The sequence below is a fragment of the Crinia signifera genome, chromosome 8 (genome assembly GCF_055691185.1).
Source record: "Crinia signifera chromosome 8, ASM5569118v1, whole genome shotgun sequence".
Taxonomy (NCBI): Eukaryota; Metazoa; Chordata; class Amphibia; order Anura; family Myobatrachidae; genus Crinia; species Crinia signifera.
Window position 1 is genome coordinate 37,554,408 of NC_139224.1, and position 18,366 is coordinate 37,572,773.

Below are 18,366 nucleotides of genomic sequence, written 5' to 3' on the forward strand. Positions count from 1 at the left end.
TGAAAATCCCATCAATTGAGGACCCCCTGCCCACAATATCCATACCCCCCCACCTATAGATTTGTTTCGAAACCCACCCCCATCCAAACAATTATCAGTTTGAATCAGAACTTATTTTACAATCCTATTGCCATTTTTTAATTGTACTTCTATGTACACGTATATATTTTTTCACAATTTATTGAGTAAATTGTACACTTTAACATGGCAAATCTTTATCTCAGACTTATTCTTCAACTTATTACACTCCAAACCTTATCGATGCTCCCATTTATGATTGCGATGGCTGGATCGGTGAATTGGCCCGGTGGGTGTTGGGAAGAATCTGGCCCATTGCACCCGTTCCCAGTGGTGCATTGCAGTGGTGCGGTTTGCGTGCATCGTGTCATGATGTCATGTGGCCAGGCCCGCGGACCTGCTCCCACACTCAGGGGCTGCCCCACTGTTTGGTAGAGATGCTCGGTGCATGTGCTTTACAGATCTCCAGACCTCAGAGACTGCTGCAGGCAGGATCGGTGAGGGGAGTGGCAGGGAGCGGTGAATTTTTAATGTCATAGGTGCTAAATCTCAGGAGTGGATGTGGAATTCATCAACACATACAAGTTATCAACTCAGGAGCGTTGTGTTTCAAACAACAACACCACACCTGATTTCATTGCCATCATTGAGTATCAATGCAAACACATTCTAACATTATGGTGGAATCTATAACAATTTACAATCTTAGGTCTTTGGCACAGCATATTGTAAGATGACATTTTTCAGCAATTTTGGAAATAAAAAAACCCCAAGGTTTTCCCGGGCAACGCCGGGGGGGTCAGCTAGTTTTTTAATAAGAAAAAAAAATTACAATTAATTGAAACATTTAAACCACAACGTTTGAATTGAGAAAAAAATTGGACTGCAAAAGGTTAATAAAGAGAAAACCATCGATATTGAATTCTGTGCCAAGTATTATTTGTGACACTAATAGAGTTGTTTCTGATCTTTAATAAAAGAAATATTTTTCCAGACATGGACTGGGCCAAATCATTGTGGATGAAAATTTAAGAAAACGAAATTTTAAAGAAATTTTATATAAATGTTATATTAATAATTGTGTTTTGGGAGGTACAGAGTTTATATCCAGTAGCGCACCCCAATCCCCCCTTTTCTTTCCTGTTCATCTATACTGTTCCTCACTAACAGGAGGAACTTTGGTGGTGCTGCACACACAAATTAGCGCAAAAACAGAGTCAACCCCTTTCTTCTGTACTAATAGAGTTGTGTAAAGGACTTTGTAATACCCAGGGTGCCACCCCACAATTGCCTATATATTCTGTGTTTCTTCCCTTGCCAACTGGGGAGTTAGTGGAGAAGGCTGCCTTGTATTGTACTTAATAAACTGTATACTTGTGTTGATGGGGTCTGGATAGGATATATACAGTATATCTCTTAGGTGTGCTTGGGGTCTTACCCATGTATTTGCAAATATATGTAACCAAGATCTCTGAGTCCTACTACCATGTGGTCTTTAAATCTGGTTACTGATATATTCAGTGTGCTGGGGGAAACAATTAGTTTTTTTTCTTACACATATAGAACCCCTGGCACAATTCTTCTCAGGAGATCTTATAATGAATTGCTTAGATTCAACCTGTATTAAAAAAAAAAAGGGTTTCAAGCAATCAAAAAATAAGTTCTCACAGTTAGTAGTATTACTACTGATGCTAATACTCGGTTTATTGCCATGATAATCCGGGTAGCGGTTTAGTGGTAAAGGGGTTATTCCCGGTCCAGTGACCGGCAATCCAATTTAACTTGCTCCTATTTACAGCATGGGGAGATCCAGAGTTGACAATGATCTGGGGTGGCAGGCTAATGATGTCAGAGGGTGGAGTGAATGTTTCTGCTGCTGCTGAGACTCGAGTCCCTGCATTACTGCAAACAGCACCCGGGAATAATCTGGGTCAGAGCCGCCATGGAAAAGGGGTTAGTCCTGGGTCGAACGGGTGTGGTATGGGACTCCGACAGTCGGGATCCCGACAAGCATTATCCCGACGTCGGGATCCCGACTGTCCGGAGTCAGACAGCATGGCGAGCGCAAAAAAGCCCCTTGCGGGCACGGTGGCTCGCTACGCGAGCCACCTATTCTATTCTCCCTCTATGGGGGTCGCGGACCCCCACGAGGGAAAATAGCGGGTGGCCATTGGGCACCCGGCTGTCGGCGTTTTGACAGTCGGGATCCCGACGTCGGGTAACCTGGTTTTGAATTTTGTTCAAATCTTAAGGCCCATACATATTGGGAGAATTTGAGCTGAAAGTCACTCAAAACAGCAGGTTTCAGCGGCTTTCAGCTCAAAGCGGCCTAGTGTGTATGGCCCGGTGATGAGCAGTGAGCGCTGCTGCGCGCTCCCGCAACATCAGAATCAGCTTTATTGGCCAGGTATACTTGCGTATACTAGGAATTTGTTTTCGGTTTGCTGTGCAGCAGCCAGGTGGGTAACAAATAAGCAGCATACAGTATAAACAATAAACAGAAAGTTATTCCGCGGGGACACCGTGTTAGATTATGTGCAAAGAGTTATGGCGCGACTAGACAGTGAGGTGTTCATGAGTTCACATGTCAGCAGGTGAACCGCTTGAGAAAATAAACTTTTTAGGCTTCTGGTGAGCATAGCCCTGTAGAATGTGCCTGATGGCAGCAGGTTAAACAAGCCATGGCCAGGATGTAATTGGTCCTTGACTCTCTTCGTTGCCCGCTTTTTTGCTCTGGACAGGTACAGGTCCTGGACAGAGGGAAGGTCTGTCCCGATTATCTTCTCCGCAGAAGATAATCGGGACAGACCTTCCCTCTGGTTATACCAGCAGATGAGCGGCTTTCAGGACGGCTTTGCATAGCGCTCCGCTAGGCAACGCCATCCACCCCCCTCCGTCGGCGCGTGCCGGGCAGTGGGAAAGCTGCTCAGTGTGTATGCACTGAGCAGATTTCCCTGCAGCGATGAGCGCTATCATCGCTGTCCATACACGCTGGGCATAGTTGCCCTGTGTGTATGGCCCTTTAGGTCAAACACAGGATTTAGGTGGAAAAGAGGTATTAGTGTATCAAGGGTTTGGGGGGATTTGTGAAAGTCCTTTTTTACTAAGCAGCAGATTATTGTCAGATATGCTTATGAGATTTAAAGACAGTAACATTACATGGTACTTGTGTAGTTTCACGGTGGCAGTTACCTAGTCAGTGTAGCGTCCCTGTCAGAATCAGCATAGTGGTCCCGAGGCCAGCGTAGTCAGTGTAGTCAGGCATCCCTGTCAGTATCAGCGTCGTGCTCCCGCCCGTTCGCGGCTAGCTTAAGTAGTTACAGTCAGTGTTACGCAGTTAGCGTAGTCAGTCAGCGCTTATTACATTGTGTGGGAACCATTGACCATTTTAACCTGCCTGACATGACAGGTGTGAATTTGTTCCTGAAACACCCCCACTATCCACGCTAACCCGAAGCGTGACAAGCGTAGCGAGCCCCAAGAGCAGACGCGGTACGCGTCCTCCCGACCTGTTCATACCCCCACTATTCACGTCGGTGTGGAGTTGATTTTATAAAGTGTGGCGAGTGCAGCAAGCCACTGATCCCGAAGCATGGCGAGTGCAGCGAGCCCCGCGTGGGGATGCGGAATACACATTAAGGGGATGCAGTTTAAATCCCGGCGGTCAGGATCCCGGCGTTCAGAATCCCGACGCTGGGATCCCGACCGCCGATATCCCAACACTTTCTCCCTCCGTGGGTGTCCACGACACCCCTGGAGGGAGAATAAATTAGCGTGGCGAGTGCAGCGAGCCCGCAAGGGGGGGGGGGGGGGGGGGCGATCCACGTCCCCCCCTTGTCGGGATTTCGACGGTCGGGATTCCGGCGTCGGGATTTTGAACGTCGGGATCCCGACCGCCGGGATTTCATACTGAATCCCACATTAAGTAATCCACGTCCCCTCGCGGGGCACGCTGCGCTCACCACATTTCGGGATTGGTGGCTTGCTGCGCTCGCCACACTTTATAAAATCCCTTTATAAAATCAAATCCACACTGACGTGGATAGTGGGAGTATGAACAGGTCTGGAGGACGCGTACCGCGTCCCATCACGGGGCTCGCTGTGCTCGCCACGCTTCGGGCTTGCATGGATAGTGGGGGTTTCAAATGGAGACATTTGCCAGTATGTAACATGGAACACTGGCAAATGCGTCCTTTATTGTGCATGAGACGCACTTACGCACTGCACCCCCCCTTTATGCAGGAGCCGCATGCGCTACCGAACCCCTGCTCTTGCGTTTCAGACAGATGGAGCACCTCTCCGCCGACCGCCGGCGCCCACATGATTGCCTCTCCGCCGGTGTCTGCCAGCGAAGGGGATCTGGTGGTTACCAGCGCTGTGTGAGAGGTGCTCACTAGGCTTGCCTGGGACAGAGCTGCAGCTCGCAGGGACAGTACAGTAACTATGCTGCCTGACGGGGACACTACAATGACTACGCAGGGCTTCTGCGGGGACACGGGGGACACTACGCTGACTACGCTAGGCAGCCGTTGGGCTACGCTAAAATCGTAGCGTAGCCTGCCGCTGTGAAACGACACAAGTACCCATTTAATTTATTAGTGTCACATTTTATAATACTGCCATACCTCCCAACTGTCCCGCCCGGGGTCGCCATTGCCCCCCGGTAGGGGGGGGGGGGGCAGTTGGAAGTCCCCCCCCCCCCCAGGCTGAAGGGAATAGACCACATCTATTCAAGTAGTAAATTTCCCCCATAGGGGTATATTTATCCAAATCAATTTGTGAAAAATCCTCTTAATGTGTTGGGAGATACCCACAAATATTAATTATCCCCTGAAATCGTCTAGGCAGAGATATCGCAGTTATCTGTGGAAGTCCTCCATTTTCAATGGCAAAATCGGCAAAATCAGCACCTATAGGTTTCTATGAGGCTGCTAAATTGTAAAATATACTAAGCTTTGGAACAAAGGTTTCCAGAACTTGGCCCTTGTACCGTACATCATCTACACGTTCAAAAAAACATGTAGTATGTATGGGGCTTAAGAGCAATATCGTTAAAAAAAAACAAAATAAAACAGGCATAGTATGTATGGTTTAACCCCTTGAGTGGTGGGTTTTGTTGGGGCAGGGCAAACCTTTGTCCTGCCCCAGCAAAACCCACCACAGAGTGTAGCTGGCCTCCCACCCATATGTCCGGGCACCCCTCTCACCTCCGCTCCTATGCCGCTGCCCCAGCTGTCAGTCAGAGCAGTGACCACAGGCGGCAGGTTAGGGGATGTTCGGGGTGGCTCGGGAGGACTCAGGCACCTGAACTCCTGAGCGCTCCCAAGTCCCCCGAGCCGTCCTGAACATCCTCGAGCCTGCCGTCTGCTCCCTGCAAATAATGGCGGCGGGGGCAGTGGCAGGGGAGCTCCGGCAGAGCAGAGAGGTGAGGGGCAGCGACTGGAGGGGAGTGGAGAAAGAGGTGGGGGTTGCCCAGACAGGTGATATGCCAGTGGTGCACAGCTGCAGGTACCACTGGTGCACACCTTGATATTAGTGGTATGCCCAGAAATGTTACGGGACAGCCCACTGCGGCATCGCAGCTGATCCCGGAACATTTCCGGGCATACCACTCAAGTGGTTAAGAGCAGATGCAACATCTCTAAATCAGGCTCACCACCTCTGTTCAGTGCTCTAACCACATTGCACTCAATCTCAAATAAGCTTCCTCTCTCCAATTTCTACGGCTGCTTGCGAGGTCGTGCATTCTGCCTGTTCTCGGCACTCCAAGAAAATGGGGGCAGCATGTCAATATTGCTGCGACTTGGACAAACTTTGAACAACAATGCACATGTACAGACCCACAACAATCATAGCAGTATGCCAGCCATTAGGTTGGAGCATGTATAACGGGTGCAAGTACAGATGTCCCTGGGAACAATGTACAGGCACTTATGTTTCCGGAGACCTGTGCATGCGCGATGACCGGGAAACTGGGCAGGGGATTGCTTATATAATCTCTAGTGAATTAGCCCCAATTTTTGTATATTTTTGTATATACTATATTAATGCAATGGTTATACTCGTTTGTAAGAGAAGGAGTGTGGGCACTTGTTGCGAATTTCTATTCACTTCATTATGCATATCGTATGTCATACATTGCGCAGTTTATCTTTGTTCATGATCACAGTCAACATGCATAAATATTTTCTCTGTTGGCTTTATGTATAACATGATCCGACAATAACTACACTTGAGCATCTGTTTCATTTATCATACCTTTTTTATTTCTGTATTGTTTGTTTTTTCTGTATAATCTACAAAGTTTACAATAAAAATTATTGCATAAAAAAAAAGAAGAAAGGAGTGTGGCAATATTTCAATAGCCACCTGAGATACCATAATGGATATTGAGTAGTGTTCATTGTAGCACTTGCCAACTTTGAAAACCCATGCAGTTCCTCTTCCCTGCCTGGGGTGTCGCTGTCTGTTGTGGTGTTTCTAGCACAGGTCTGGTTTGCATATCAGTGCTGATATACATACCACATTGTGCTAGAAACGCTACAGAAGACAGCGACACCACAGGCAGGAAAGAGGAACTGGATGGGTTTTCAAAGTTGGCGGGTGCAAGAATGAACACTATTCAGGGAGCTTACTGACCTGTATGCATCAATATTCTTACATTTTTCATTGTACTGTATGGTTTCCTGACTACTTCCTGCAATCTGAATACTGTGATAAGTAGCGACAGGGTTACATGCATTTGCATATTTGCATATGTATTTGCAGTGCAGATTTTGCCCATTCTCACTGGTTATTGCATATTTTACCTAAAGTCTAGTGATGATGCATATTTTTCCAAAGGGGGCACTTCACATATTAGGCCCTGCCCCTTTTCACCCGCGAATCACTGCACTGCTTTTCCCTGCTGCTGCTGGCCAGGTAGTGGTAGAGTGTGTAGGCCGGGCCAATATGTCTGACACTGCTCTAGGCTGCCAATCCATTTTAATAAAAGTCAGTCTGGGCGGATGCCGTCACAAAGCTCCTGAACCTTTGCCTGCCCTTGGCCTTGGACTTTGCGCCACGAGAGAGACTTCTGCAGCATAGGAGGCTGGCGGAAGGGTTGTGACATCACACGGCCAGGGCAGGTGACAGGGGGGGTCAAGGGCAGTGTTCCCTCTAAGCTGTGCGCACGTGCGCGCGCACACAACTCGACAAGTGTGCGCACAGTCATTACAACAGAGCGCACAAAGCAGCAGTGGTCCCTTTTTGCTTTTGTGGACTCAATTAATGTGTGTTTCACCCATTAACTACATTATTTGCTGTGTTTTGAATGTTTAAATGTTTAATATAATTTTGAAGTAAAGTTAACACAAATGCTGGACGTCATTTTACAGTTATATATAATTGACGCACAAAATTTAAACTTTCCTTCCAAAGTTGCACAGCCAAAATCTTTTGCCGCACACAGCCTTCATAAAATTAGAGGGAACATTGGTCAAGGGGGACACTTGTACCGGACCCCGACCAGTTGAGGGGCCCCAAGGCTTTGAGGGACTCAGGGGCTGTAAGCATGGCTGCCTAGTCACTTGCCTGGCTACTCATACTAATGAGTTTAGTTACATAACATAACACAACGCACCAAACCACACAACGCACAATACTGTGCCCTCCCATCTACCCTTCCCTATTATATTACATAGTAAATATTAATTATCTGTTTATTTCTAATAATAAAAAAATACATTCAATATGCAATTAAAAAAAAATATGCGTGAGGTGTTGGGGGGGCCTCAGATATATCAGTGTTCTGGACCCCAAGATTTCTGCTGCCGGCCCTGCACACGGCGTGGAGGAAACACCGGGTCACAGTGAGTATGCGGTGCAAGGAGGAAGCCGTCCACTGCGCCGCCCTCACATGCTATGCTGACATTTGTTCCATCAGCACTGGAGATAAGGGTTCGTGTAGTTGATGCCAGAAGAGCCTAGAACGCTGCAGACTGCTGACAAAGCCAGGAAGAAAAAAAACAATAAGTGGTAACATAGCACCCAAACACAACTACTACCCAGTTACCTCAGTGGATGTGGAACGGTCCTTTTCCACTTATAAAAATATTTTGAGTGATCGAAGAAGACACAATCTTACTACCAAACATTTGGAACACTACCTGATTGTTTACGTTTTCAAGAGTAACAAAATGTTAAATAATTGTTAATTATCAATATGTTATTCTACTGCTTACTAATTGAATGCTGATTTTTAAATAAATAAATAAATAAAATACTTATTTTTGTTATTTAATGAAGCATATTATAACACTGTTATGAATATTTTAAGTATTTTTCATGCATATTTCAACCTTTTTATGTTGCATATAATCCTGTCTCTAGTGATATGTTAGCACTTTAATAATTCATATAATTGGTAAAGTTAAACTGAAAAAATACAATTACAAGATTGAGTAGGGTTTTTTTGTTTATTATTTTTACCTCAGGTCCATCCAATTATTATAAAGAATCAATTATAGAAATATAAGAAATAATGAATTCTAGACTGATTGACAGCAGTAATCTGGACAAGTGAATACAGGTAGGTATTGCTTCGCGCCCCCCCCCCCCCCCCCCCTTAATGCAGTTATCAGATGGTATCTCCCAGTTGCCAGTTGTGTGATCAAGTTATATAGTAATCTGCTTCAAAGCCTGAATGCAGTTGCCAAGAGGAAAGGGGCCTGGAATAGCTCTATAATATTTACTGTTGCATGTCAGGCATATAAAATCTATTAATATGTAACCATTTCAATTCTTACGACAACAGTAAGTCCAGACCATAAGAGTATTTTGTAAATACTATGCCTATTATTGCTGAAACACTGATGAGGTTGTTAGCGAACCAACCTCTTGTCCTTTGCAAAATATTTATTACGAGAACGGTTTTGATTATTAAACAATGATATTTGCCGAGCAGCGAGCCAGCATGTTGGACAGTCTCGTATTACTGTTTACGACTTCTTTTCTTGTTTCATTAAAATTTTATTTTTACTGTTTTTCGTGTGAACAAGCCATACTAAAATGGCTGTACAGTAAGATATTTACAATATAATGTGTGTCAGGAAACTGCTAGCTGATTCATTGGATTCTGTTAAGTATTAACAATTCTGCAAAGGAAACATGTTGGGTGGAGCAAAGAATCATAACATAGCCTATTAGAAAACTGAATAGACTTCACCAGAGTCATGTGATTAAAACAAATTACATTAAGGATAATGTACTCTTCACTGATATATATGGGATATTGCCCAGGGTTGCCGACTTTGAGGCTGCTCTATCTGGGAGAGGGCAGCCAGCTCCAGGAGGCAGAGGGAGGGGGGTATTTTGCATACTTCCCACCTGTCATGCTTTCCACGGGAACGTCCCATTATTTGGGGAAGTTCCCGCGTCCCGCCCGGGGCCGGCAGTGTCCCGCGGTGGGGGGGGGGGGGGGGGCAGTTGGAAGCTGTGAAAACAGGGGCATGGTCTTGCGGGTATAGTCCACGCCACCCTGTCGCTAGGCCATGCTTCCAACATTTCAGGCATCCCTCCTCAAAGTTGGGAGGTATGATTTTGTACTGTGTTTTGCACAGTACAAAATCTTATTCTCTACAATGATTTGCAATTTTACCATATGCTATTATTTTCAGTGAATTATTCATTAATATGGAAGTGTATTTACTGTGCATGAGAATGTGACCAGTTTAATATAACTATTATGATAGGGTTTGCAGTGCCCCAGACCTCATTAGATAATACAGTGTGCAGCATGCTGAGGTTAGGCCAGATATCATATTCATTTATATATTTATGACATAGAATATTTATATACTGTTGTTGATTTCATTTATTTAATTTATGTGTGCTTCTTAAACAGTATACGGTACTTGTTTCCTAGCACGGCGCCCACGATTTCAATTGTATGCCATCGGGTCTGAAAAATCGGTCGCATTGCATGCGATGTGACGCGACCGACCCGATTTTTACATTGTGCCCAATGTTAAATGGTCCCTGAGACCCGATTTTACATTGGGCCCAATGTTAAATGCCCCCCAGACCCCAATTTTCATTGTATACATGGGTCAAATGCCCCCCCATTGTTAACGCCACGCCACGATCAATGCCAACCCGAAGCGTGGCGAGCGCAGCGAGCCTGCGAGGGGCGGCGGTACGCGTCCTCTCCTCCGACCTTTTCATACCCCCACTATCCACGTCGGCATGGAGTTGATTTTATATAGTGTGGCGAATATCCTATAGACCAGGGTTGCCTACCCTCCCGGAATGGCCGGAAGGGTCCAGAAGATCAGGTCCCCTCCTCGTCCCCCAGAAAGGTGGGTAACCCTCCTGGTTTCTGGTGGACCCCCGCTCCCCCCCCCCCCCCCCCTGACCGTGCCGTTTAAATAACCTCCTGATATGCCGAATTGCTGATCTCCGGTGAGGGGGTCGGGCTAAAGTGTCATAATCGTGTCATTTTAGCCCCGCCCCCTCCACAGAGATTGGCAAATCTGGTAACTTTCCCACCATGGGGGCGGGGCTTAATGATGTCACACTCAAGCCCCACCCCCGAACTCCTGAAGAACGTCTCCTCTCCGGGCTTCTCCCGGAGAGAAGATTAAAAAAGTCGGCAACCCTGCTATAGACAGATATTCACTTTTTAGTTTTTGTTTTGTAATCTACAAGGGCGTAACTACTATACCATAGGTGCAAGGGGTGCAGCTGCTACGGGGCCCAGAGCTGAAGGGGGCCCACCTGTGCTGTCTAAGTAATATGTTTTACATAAAATTATCACCATCAGTTGCTAAATAGGGGGCCCTTATGAACTTTTGCTATGGGGCCCAAAAATATCTAGGTATGCCTCTGGTAATCTACAATTTTATAGACTAACTGTCATCAATTTTAAACCTTTTGGTAGTTTTACCTTATGGGGAGTGAGATATCCCTAATTATGCTATGATACTCTAAAGGTTTTTTTACAGTGTTATTTCATCTCTCAGTGCACAATGTGTTTTATTAATTTTTATCCCTAATATGCTGATTCTTATGCTAAGCCAGGTAAAGTATCTAACTCTATGCCCATGTAGATGGTAAAGTATCTAACTTTATGTCCACGTAGAAGGTAAAGTATCTTTCTCTATGCCCACGTGGATAGTAAAGTATCTAACTTTATGCCCATGTAGATGCTAAAGTATCTAACTTTATGCCCATGTACTGTAGATGGTAAACTATCTAACTATATGCCCATGTGGATGGTAAAGTATCTAACTCTATACCCATGTAGATGGTAAAGTAAATAATACCATTGAAATAAAATCTAGACAAAAACAAAAGTATGGCGGTTTTTCAGATTCCACATTTCTGCACATATATTGAGGACACTTTTAGAAGTCAGACCTTTATACAAACATTATGGAAGAATAGATGTTTTGCCATGCCAAGGAATGTTCTCAAAATATGCGATTTTACAATTAAAAATGATTGTGGTACGTGGCTTTTTAACCTGAAAACATATTGTAAAATGAAGGAATCCTCGGGGGACCCATCAAACTTTTCCTGCTGCGAAGAAAAAAAAAAGGGGAAAAATCGCATATACGAGAAACTGGATGTGTTTTGCAAAAAGGATGTTTTCTTTAAATGACAGTGATATGTGTTTTGGCATATTAATCATTTATTTTTAAACTTCATATATACAAATTGCAAAATCTAAAAGTGCCATCCGATCCTCAGTTTCTGGACAAGCAGCTATCTTGCATCAGAAGGAATTTTGTCCATTTAAGTTTCTTTTGCCAGACAATTAACTCTTCTGGATATTTCTGTCATTCTACAGTTCTATCTGTGAGACTTTTACATGAAGCGCAAAATACGTAAAGCCCCCTAACACTAGCCATTCCCTTTCCCTGCAGACACTGATAATGGCGGCAGCATATACATTGGAGAGAGTGGTGGCAGGGGGGAGAGACGGTCAGCTGCAGCATGTCCGTCGTTAACATGGTCCTCCCTCGTGTGGACCTGCAGGATGAGGGAGGGGCTCCATAATGATGCGTGGAAGCGTGCACCGTTAACAATATGGACTGTACAATATCGCTCAGAAAGCCCATTCTGAGGAATGTTGTTCACAATATCACCAAGGCGGGATACACTAAACTAAAAATGCGGTAAATATCCTGTTATTGGGGTTTTTACTGCATTTTCCTATGCAGGAAAACCCGCAAAACGTTTTTTTACTTGCGTTGGGTATCGCCAGAACAAGCTGACGATACCCCATAGAAGCGCCACCCCACACCGACGCCCGCCGACCCCCCATGGACCCCTGCCAACCCCTCTCACCTTTGTCCGGGCAGCACAGTGCTGTGCTGCCCGGACTATTGACCTCCTCCTCCCGGCACTGTGCATCCTCTTCCGGGTGCAGGGAAGAGGAGGAGGAGAGCCAGCCCCATAGCCCCAGTGACCAGCCTCATCAGCAGCTGCTGGGTAAGGGAGGGAGGGGTAGCCGCTGTAGAGCCACCAGGAACCTGCTGCACATCACTGGCGCAATGCGAAGGACAGCTCATAATGCAAGAGCTGTCCTATACAATAATTATCGCATATGTTAGTGCATATGCATTAATGCGATAATTATCTCTGCGGTAGCCGGCGATGTGCGGCAAAGTGGGGGCGCGGATGTTAGTGCATCCAGCCCCTAGTGTGTATGGGTCTTAAGACGATCTTTGGACTTGCAGGATATAATTTAAACGCAAGGGTTTATTAGTGATCCGGATGGCCCACAGACAATGCCAATATGGACAGTCAATAACAGTTCACCAGTCAACAGGTGGACACAGTCAACAGGTCGACACTGACAAAAAGTCAACACAGGCAAAAAATTGACATGGAAAAAGCCGACATTGCTCTGAAGTGTTGGGATGAGAAACTGTGACGGTAAGACAGAAATCAGACTGTGGGGCCTCAGAGACATTATCATCAAAGGAAAAGTATTTTTGCTGCACAATGAGATCCTTCCCATTCTTCCGAAAACACCCCAGGCACCCTCCTGCTGGGGGGGAGCTTAACAATCTGTTCACCAGGGGTAGTGGCGTATCTATAATAGGGGCACAAGGGCCCCTGAGATCACCCATTTTGGTAATACTTACTCCCCAGAGTCCACAGCAGAGGCGCTGTAGAAATCACCAAAAACATGGCACAGAGGTAATTTTTCCTGCGATCTGCGCATGTGCAGTGGAGGCTGAGCGCTCTGGTGCTTAGACACCACATCGCAGCGGAAGTGCTCAGACCCTACTGCTCCCATCACCATTTCAGGCAGAGAGGAGGGGGCGTGGCCAAGGAGGCTGCACATGGCCTCCTCCTCTCTAAAGATACCCCTGCCCAGGGGGAAGCCATGACTAACCCTGGGGTGAAAGGCGTGATTGTGGCAGAGGGAAGCCCGAAGTCCTTTCTATCAGATCAGCTAGCAACTTTCTGTCACTCTTGCAAATTTAAAAATATGAAACATTTGAGACATTGGGCATAGAGTTATAATCTAAATCTATGCCCACGTTGATGGCAAAGTATCTTACTCTATGCCCACATACATGGTAAAGTATCTAACTCTATGCCGCCGTAAATGGAAAAGTATCTAACTCTATGCCCCCATAAACAGGGCCATCTTTCCCGGGATCTGGGCGGTGGGGTTCGGGCGCATACCCTCCCTTGTAGTGTCCTTTCCGGACGCTGTAGTTTCCCACACCGCTGGCTGCTCTTCCGGCAGCATGAGCTGTGAGACTACAGCTCCCGAGGTGCCCTGCGGGGGGACTCAGCCAATCACTCACCCTAGTGATGAGTAGCCCTACCGCAGCGCACATGGCTTGTGGCGGGAGCCGGGGACTGACGCTGTGCTGGACTGCTGCAGAAAGACATGGTAGGTTGCAGCAGTACCAGCACTTCGGGCTCCCGGCCAAACAATTTGTGAATTAGTTTGCCCAGGGGCCCTCATCAATGTTAAGACGGCCCTGCCCGTAGATTGTAAAGTATCTAACTCTATGCCCATGTAGATGGTAAAGTATCTAACTCTATGCCCATGTAGATGGTAAAGTATCTAACTATATTCCCACATGGATGATAAAGTATCTAACTCTATGCCCATGTAGATGGTAAAGTATCTAACTATATTCCCACATGGATGATAAAGTATCTAACTCTATGCCCATGTAGATGGTAAAGTATCTAACTTTATGCCCATGTAGATGGTAAACTATCTAACTATATGCCCACGTGGATGGTAAAGTATCTAACTATATGCCCACATGGATGGTAAAGTATGAACAAGTTGGTTTCTTACAAAAAAAATCATGAAAAACTCATGACAACCTTAGAAAACTCATATTGACCTTTGATGACCTTTTTCAGGTTGACTTTTTGACCATGTCGACATGTCAACCTTTCCACCCTGTCGACCTTTGTTGTCAACCTTTTTTTTGTTGACCTAGTAATTGTCTATCTAAAGCCTGGAAACCTTAATAAATATACTTTTTAAAAATGCAGCAATTATAAAAAGCCTCCGAGAACGCTGATTTCTGTATTTTGACTAATTATCTCATATGCATCAAGCTCCAGAATACAATACATTCCATTCCAGAAAATTGGGTCCCCTTCCAGGCTCCACATAAAAGTGGGCAAGCGTCCCACATGCCCCCAGACCTCCTGCATCTCCACCTCTAAGCCATTCAAATGCCGCAATTTGTGGCTCTTCGGGGAGGGGGCTAAAATTATGTGAATTGGGTCATATTACCCCCAATCCTTCATTGTAGACCTCCCGGAGAGGAGATAAAAAAAGTAGGTAAGTTCCTATCTCCCTTGCACTGTTCCTCCCAGCACTGCTGGTGCATTAAACACAGAATTTCACTCATCCAGGGCCTGATTCTGAGTCACAAGTAATGTGGTTGCAACTCGGTCTACTTACAGCGAATATACAGTAGGTAGACCCGTATTCTGAGTCAGGTGCATCTATGTGGCAGCACAGCCACCAGCCCCAGGCATCACTAGTAGTATATGGGCACTGCTTGGGCAGAAGATGGGACTGAAAATGGCATGAACTTTGCATACATGCAACTCAGAAGTCTGTTTACACCAATGGAATGCTTCTTTATGCAAATGCCCCATTGCCACCAAGTAACGTACGTTCAGTCATCGGTGAGAAGCCACCAAATGCACCTGGCTCCTAGATGCTCTTAGCTGAGTATGTACACCAAGGATGACGCATGTGCAATGTGCAAAAACATCGCAAGATTATGCTGCATTGGGATTTGTGCGCAATTCAGAATCAGTGGCAATAATTTACACATATCGTTGTCTAAAAATGGGAAGGGGGAAACCAGCATGAGCAGATTACCGCAGCCACAAAAATATCAGTAGCTAATGCAACTGCTTCCACTTCTGAATCCAAATGTCTTTTAATACTTTGGAGTAGCTGGGCAGTTCTGTCCATTAAACAGATAGCTCCTGACATCTAGTGGTTACACGGAAATGGAAAAGAAATAGCCAAACTATACATACTTTAGGAGGTTCATTCATGGGTCCATTTATCAAGTGATGAAAGGCTTATCTCAAACAAACATGTATGTGTGCAGGCAGCGTGTTCTGCTGAAGCTTGCTGATACCAGAAGTGCCACATAGAAAATGATTTAACCCCTTCAGTGGTTGTTTTTTTTTTAGGGAGCACTCCCCACTGGGCAAGTTTTTTCTGGGGAGCGCTCCCTAAAAAAACCCTACCGCTGTGTCCCCGAGTCCAGGCAGCGCAGCTGAACCGCCAATCAGCCGTTGCCCGGCCCTGCGCCCTGTCTCTACATGCGGCAACCCGGCTTGTCATAAGCCGGCACCGCAGGCTGTAATACAACAGCCGAGGGGGCGGGGTTAGCCGGAGGCACGGCGGTGGAGAGGGAGTCAGGCAGCGCTGAAGCCAGCTGAGTTCAGCAATGAACTCAGCAGTGCTGCCCAGGCGCTAAACATAGCCTGGAAAATTCTCGCCATTACCAGTGAAGGGGTTAAACAGTGGCGTAACTATAGCTCCGCAGCCCCCGCGGTGGCGGGGGGGCACAGAGAAATTGGGGGCGCCGCCGGGGGGGCTGCGGGGCTATAGTTACCCGCGGTCTGCGTCTCGCCCGGCTCTCTGCCGGGACCTGCCTGACCGTCACGGTCCCGGCCGGCTCCTGCTGCAATGAAAACTGACAATTAGAAAATGGCTGCCCCCATACTGCAGACAGTTTTCTGTCTGCAGTATGGGGGCAGCCATTTTCTAAGAGTCCGCTTTCATTGTAGCAGCAGGAGCCGGCCGGGACCGTGACGGTCAGGAAGGTCCCGACAGAGAGCCGGGCGAGACGCAGACCGCGGGTATAGTTAGTTATGCCCCTGGGGTTAAACCAGGCATGTCCAACCTTTGGCCCTCCAGCTGTTGTGAAAGTCCCATCATGCCTTGCCATGGTTTTGCTAAAACTATGGCAAGGCATGCTGGGATGTGTAGTTTCTCAACAGCTGGAGGGCCACAGTTTGAACATGCCTGGTTTAAACCTTTACTACCCACTAACCCAGGAGTGTTGTTAGAACTTCTTGGTATGGCCCTAGGAATTTAACCCCCTGGTCCTGTGGGTATGGGTTGTTAAGTTGACAGTGTCTAGGTTGACAGTCAAAAGGTCGTCCACTATTGGTTGGGAGTCAAAAGGTCAACACATCGAAAAGCTCAACATGTCTTAAGTCGCAGTGGTCAAAAGGTTGACACAAGCAAACTGTCCTCATGAAAAAGGTTGATATGGGAAGGGGTCAACGTGAGTTTTTCTCTTTTTTGCTGTCTTTGTCTACATAGGTCGACATGGACACTCAATAGGTGTACCACATCCCCTCGCTATGCCAGCCATGCTTCAGGCACTATTTTTATTCTCCCTATATAGCCACTGGGATAGTAAAGTATGAACAAGCCAGTTTAAAATACCGAGACACAGCAGGGCATGCATGTGAATCTATTTGCATGCCCGGCTGTGTCTCTGCAGCGTGACCGTCCAATACCCCCAGGAATTTCATTTAATTGCATATAGAATCTGTATATAGGATTCTATATGCATGGCCGGCTGTGTGTGTTACAGTACTGTAGTGTACAAGGACCTGACGCAGTGCAGTGCATCAGGCCCTTGTGTATAACAGGCTTCGCTGCGTGATGTCCAAGTCCACCCGTTTCTATCTTCACCTACTTTGAACCCTTTTATTTGTGGATGGTGTCTAAGAATACAGGCCAGTGGTTTGATCGCAAGGGTGAACAAGACAGGGCAGAGAGGACATCCCTATCTCGTCCCCCCGGCGAGCAAAAATGCAGGAGAGGTCCATCCATTCGGATCGATTTCGGCCAAAAATGTAGTAGGGTGCATTTTTTTAGACAAATTCGCATGCAATTTAGTGCGGTTTTTTTTTTGGTAACAAAAATGTGCGATTTTTAGACATGGAAGTGTGCGGTATTTAGTAAAGGAAAACGTCTTGGGGTCCCCCCTCCTAAGCATTATTAGCCCCATTATTATCACCAAGGAAAGTATATCTTTATTACATTACTTTTACACCAATATACATTACCAATCCTTGCTCCAGCGGTGATCCTCTGCCCCAGCTCAACAAGCACTGACAGCAGGGTGAGCTGGGTGAAGGATAATGTATATTGGTGTAAAAGGATATACTTTTCTTGGTGTGTGTTTCTTTATATTAATATTCTTTTTACAGGTGAACTACAAGTCTAAGGGGGCCCATTAATGCCCTGCATGCTGGGACTTTTGGTTTGCCAAATCCCAGCATTGGTGGGAGGCCTGCTGGTACTTGTAAATCATACTTGACGACTTTTCTGTTGTCCTCTCCGGGAGAAGCCCAGAGAGGAGACCCAATAATGTCAGGGGGGCGGGGAGAGGCTGACGTCACAAGCCCGCCCCCATGGCAGTCAAAGAAAGCAATTCGCATTCGAACTGGGGAGGGGCTAAAATGACGTGATTTGCATCATTTTAGCCCCGCCCCTTGCTGTGGACCCGCGAAAACCGGGTATTTTAGCACAGCATGGAAGGGGGGTGCGGGGTCTGCGTGGGCAATGCGGGAGGATTTCTCACCTTCCCGGGGGGGGGGACGACCAGATTTTCGGGAGCCTCCCACCAATTCCAGGGGGGTAGGCAAGCCTGTTGTAAATTGAATGTAAAAAGCAATGTTTAGTATTGTAATTTTACACCTATCAGCCCAGCGTCCACCGCTCTGGGGTGCTGGGGACAGCCCTGGACAGGGGACCCACCTATAATGGGGGGTTCTGACTCCCCCACGGACCCAGTCCAGGGCTGACCAGCCACGGTGCTCAAG